We start from the raw sequence: 5,513 nt of genomic DNA, 5'->3' as shown, positions 1-5,513 counted from the left end.
CAAGAAATATGTTAATACGTGACAATTCTGATCCGTCATGGGTGAGTGAAAAACTGTCATAGGTGACCGTCCATGACGGACTCGAAGTCCGTCATGTATATCGCGTCATAATTTGGCATAGTACCTTACATGACGGTTCTTATTCGTCATGGATCTGGCTTAGGCCCGCCCAGGCCCAATCCATTGTGACGGAGCAGACCGTCATGGACTAACGCCATGTAGGATTTTTGATTGACCCATTCAAATGACGTGGCTGCCTACGTGGATACTATTTTCCGTCACAAAATTCATCATGGTGAGCACATTAGGCCATTTCTTTCTGCGCAATTTTGAGCCAGTGGATTTTTTTTCTAGCATAATACATTACATAGATCATAGCATCAACATTGGCTGAAGAAAAAACATATTTCAAAGTGCCATAAAATAGAAAGATCATGTAGTATTTATGCAACCATCTACCAATATGTACAACATAGCAGTTTACAAAATCCTCCATGAAATGATAATTTACAACACGAATTGACAAAATACAACACATAGCAAGTTTAGGACCAGCACAATCCAATTTACATCAACAACATATATAAAAGTTTCTTATTCAATTTCTTGCAATCAATGCTCTTCATGGCAACTATCATCTCGTGCAGTTGTGAGAGGCAACAAGTAGGATTAATATATCTGTCCAAAAATAGAACAAACATTAGACATTTTTAGATATGAGTAATTTTGTTAGAACCAACCAAAGGGGTGTCATTTTGTCAAGTTTCAGGATAAAGTTTCACTTGTATGTACGTTGGAAGAACAAAAAGATTTAGAAAATTTTATGTAGAAATATTGATGATAAGTTACAACAATTTTGTACAGACAACCATGTTATAAATCTGACCAACAGATCTACAAAAATATTATATACTCTACACTGAAGATGATTGTAACAATTTTGGGAAGGTGATATAACTTAATAACAAATGAACGTACGCATTGGGAAATATTACAAGTGTTGATGTAGCGAACACAACCCCAGCTTGGGTCTCTTTGGCTCTGTGCAGAAGATAATTGGTTGGAGAGAACCCCTTAGTATGCTAAAATATAACAAGTAACCTACTTTTGGTAGCAAGGAACAGACTTGTTGCTGTGGAATAGATTTTGGTTATATGGTTATGTCTGGTGCAGAACAAAGAAAATACTAAGCTGACCCATTATAAGGTATGGTTAAGTAAACAAATTGCCATGTGCTGGCAAGTTATATTGCCTACAATGAGGGATTTAAACTAGCTAATGACACGTCTGGTTATGAATACACATTGATTTCTGTACATATTAGATGGAACATAAAGCTGCAAGAATATGGATGATAAGATCCCCAGAGTAAATACTTGCTTGGTGTAAAGGTGTAGTGTATGGTGTACCTATGTTAATATGGCTCTGCTTGCGTGTCATGAATATCTTGTGCAAAGTACCCAAGGAATCTTGCATATATCCTGCTGCATTTTCGTTGCCTTGAAGTTCATCAGAGAATACAACAGCTTTCTGTTTCGGACTAGATGGTGTGAAAAGAGATCTTGCCGGTACAAATACGGCAGTGTGCTTGTTTCTGTGTTTGGCTAGATTTCAAGAGAGAAAGTCAACTGAATTAATAGGATAAACAACAACAGTCATACTCTACCACATGAACAGAATTAAAACGAGCTAGGGAATGCAACAGAATTAAGAAGAGACAGGGAATGATAATTTACAACACAATTTGATAAATGATACAGATTATAAACAGCAAACTAATAATTTGCTCCTAGAGCTGAATCATTTCCAAGGAAAGCAAACATGATAAGACTAGCGTTTCGAAGGAAAGCAAACATGATAATACTAGAGGTTTCACCTTTCAATCAAACAACATGCAAATGTACCACCCACCTGTTCCAAACAGATTAGCTAAAGGGGTCATGACTAACAAGGATAACTGAAGAATGAACATTGTCGGATAGTAAGCCCATCATTAGACGGGCCTTGAAACCAAAATTTATTCATATATATTTTCAGTTGAAGTTAAACCAAATTGACACATACAAACTGAACCAAACTGTGGTTCTTCTTCATATTCTTCTACAGATGTAGGTGCCATCCAGATTGTTTCAGTCAAAGTTAAAACATATCGACGCATACACACTAAACGGAACCGTGGTGCTTATTTCATATGTATGTATTTACAGATGTAAATGTCATCCAGATTTTTATTTGGGATTTTTGGAACCATACAGCAACAGCCTAGGAGTATGTACAAGTTGAAGGAGTAGTATTGTTCAGAGTAGTCTCGTAATATTTATTTTCCAAACAGATTTATTTTCTGGACGACAGCCACTGTACCATCTAGTAAGACTGCTGAAGAAAATATGCCCTAGAGGCAATAATAAAGTTATTATTTATTTCCTTATATCATGATAAAAGTTTATTATTCATGCTAGAATTGTATTAACCGGAAACATAATACATGTGTGAATACATAGGCAAACAGAGTGTCACTAGTATGCCTCTACTTGACTAGCTCGTTAATCAAAGATGGTTATGTTTCCTAACCATGGACAAAGAGTTGTTATTTGATTAACGGGATCACATCATTAGTTGAATGATCTGATTGACATGACCCATTCCATTAGCTTAGCACCCGATCGTTTAGTATGTTGCTATTGCTTTCTTCATGACTTATACATGTTCCTATGACTATGAGATTATGCAACTCCCGTTTGCCAGAGGAACACTTTGTGTGCTACCAAACGTCACAACGTAACTGGATGATCATAAAGGAGCTCTACAGGTGTCTCCAAAGGTACATGTTGGGTTGGCGTATTTCGAGATTAGGAATTGTCACTCCGATTGTCGGAGAGGTATCTCTGGGCCCTCTCGGTAATGCACATCACTTAAGCCTTGCAAGCATTGCAACTAATGAGTTAGTTGCGGGATGATGTATTATAGAACGAGTAAAGAGACTTGCCAGTAACGAGATTGAACTAGGTATAGGATACCGACGATCGAATCTCGGGCAAGTAACATACTGTTGACAAAGGGAACAACGTATGTTGTTATGCGGTCTGACCGATAAAGATCTTCGTAGAATATGTAGGAGCCAATATGGGCATCCAGGTCCCGCTATTGGTTATTGACCGGAGACGTGTCCCGGTCATGTCTACATTGTTCTCGAACCCGTAGGGTCCGCACGCTTAAGGTTTCGATGATAGTTATATTATCAGTTTATACGTTTTGATGTACCGAAGGTTGTTCGGAGTCCTGGATGTGATCACGGACATGACGAGGAGTCTCAAAATGGTTGAGACATAAAGATTGATATATTGGAAGCCTATGTTTGGATATCGGAAGTGTTCCGGGTGAAATCAGGATTTTACCGGAGTACCGGGAGGTTACCGGAACCCCCCGGGAGCTATATGGGCATTATTGGGCCTTAGTAGAAAAGAGAAGGGGCAGCCCAAGATGGGCCGCGCGCCCCTCCCCTCCCTTGGTCCGAATAGGACAAGGAGAGGGGGCCGGCCCCCCTCTCTCTTTTCCCCCCCTCCGCGAGTCCTATTCCAACTAGGATTGGGGGGAGGGGGAATCCTACTCCCAGAGGGAGCAGGACTCCTCCTGGCGCGCCTCTCCTAGGCTGGCCGCACCCCTGCTTGATCCTTTATATACGGAGGCAGGGGAACCCCAGAGAGACACAAGTTGATCCACGTGATCATACTCTTAGCCGTGTGCGGCGCCCCCTTCCACCATAGTCCTCGATAATATTGTAGCGGTGCTTAGGCAAAGCCCTGCGACAGTAGTACATCAAGATCGTCACCACGCCGTCGTGCTGACGGAACTCTTCCCCGACACTTTGCTGGATCGGAGTCCGGGGATCGTCATCGAGCTGAACGCGTGCTAGAACTCGGAGGTGCCGTAGTTTCGGTGCTTGATCGGTCGGGCCGTGGAGACGTACGACTACATCAACCAAACGCTTCCGTTGTCGATCTACAAGGGTACGTAGATCATACTCTCCCCTCTCGTTGCTATGCATCACCATGATCTTGCGTGAGCGTAGGAAAATTTTGAAATTACTACGAAACCCAACAGTGGCATCCGAGCCTAGGTTTTATATGTTGATGTTATATGCACGAGTAGAACACAAGTGAGTTATGGGCGATATAAGTCATACTGCTTACCAGCATGTCATACTTTGGTTCGGCGGTATTGTTGGACGAAGCGGCCCGGACCGACATTACGCGTACGCTTACGCGAGACCGGTTCTCCCAACGTGCTTTGCACATAGGTGGCTTGCGGGTGACAGTTTCTCCAACTTTAGTTGAACCGAGTGTGGCTACGCCCGGTCCTTGCGAAGGTTAAAACAGCACCAACTTGACAAACTATCGTTGTGGTTTGATGCGTAGGTAAGATTGGTTCTTGCTTAAGCCCGTAGCAGCCACGTAAAACATGCAACAACAAAGTAGAGGACGTCTAACTTGTTTTTGCAGGGCATGTTGTGATGTGATATGGTCAAGACATGATGCTAAATTTTATTGTATGAGATGATCATGTTTTGTAACCGAGTTATCGGCAACTGGCAGGAGCCATATAGTTGTGGCTTTATTGTATGCAATGCAATCGCGCTGTAATGCTTTACTTTATCACTAAGCGGTAGCGATAGTCGTGGAAGCATAAGATTGGCGAGACAATAACGATGCTACGATGGAGATCAAGGTGTCACGCCGGTGACGATGGTGATCATGACGGTGCTTCAAAGATGGAGATCACAAGCACAAGATGATGATGGCCATATCATATCACTTATATTGATTGCATGTGATGTTTATCTTTTATTCATCTTATCTTGCTTTGATTGACGGTAGCATTATAAGATGATCTCTCACTAAATTATCAAGAAGTGTTTTCCCTGAGTATGCACCGTTGCAAAAGTTCTTCGTGCTGAGACACCACGTGATGATCGGGTGTGATAGGCTCTACGTTCAAATACAACGGGTGCAAAACAGTTGCACACGCGAAATACTCAGGTTATACTTGACGAGCCAAGCATATACAGATATGGCCCCGGAACACGGAGACCGAAAGGTCGAGCATGAATCATATAGTAGATATGATCAACATAGTGATGTTCACCAATGAAACTACTCCATCTCACGTGATGATCGAACATGGTTTAGTTGATTTGGATCACGTAAACACTTAGAGGATTATAGGGATGTCTATCTAAGTGGGAGTTCTTTAAGTAATATGATTAATTGAACCTAAATTTATCATGAATTTAGTACCTGATAGTATCTTGCTTGTTTATGTATGTTTGTAGATAAATGGCCCGTGCTGTTGTTCCGTTGAATTTTAATGCGTTCCTTGAGAAAGCAAAGTTGAAAGATGATGGTAGCAATTACACGGACTGGGTCCGTAACTTGAGGATTATCCTCATTGCTGCACAGAAGAATTACGTCCTGGAAGCACCGCTGGGTGCCAGGCCTGCTGCTGGAGCAACACCA

General features: G+C 41.6%; 1 long non-coding RNA gene across 1 annotated transcript; it reads right to left on the bottom strand.

The window, feature by feature from the left end:
• Nucleotides 1-491: 491 nt before the first annotated feature.
• LOC119314774 lies at nucleotides 492-1,643 on the bottom strand. The gene is made up of 2 exons (XR_005152451.1): nucleotides 1,410-1,643; nucleotides 492-678 (listed from the first exon to the last, which is right to left on the bottom strand). It is a non-coding gene; the product is annotated as an uncharacterized LOC119314774 (long non-coding RNA).
• Nucleotides 1,644-5,513: the final 3,870 nt, after the last annotated feature.

This window comes from Triticum dicoccoides, chromosome 6A (genome assembly GCF_002162155.2).
Source record: "Triticum dicoccoides isolate Atlit2015 ecotype Zavitan chromosome 6A, WEW_v2.0, whole genome shotgun sequence".
In the NCBI taxonomy this organism is placed as follows: domain Eukaryota; kingdom Viridiplantae; phylum Streptophyta; class Magnoliopsida; order Poales; family Poaceae; genus Triticum; species Triticum dicoccoides.
Note: the sequence above shows the minus strand (reverse complement) of the source record. Positions and strands in the feature narration are given on the sequence as shown.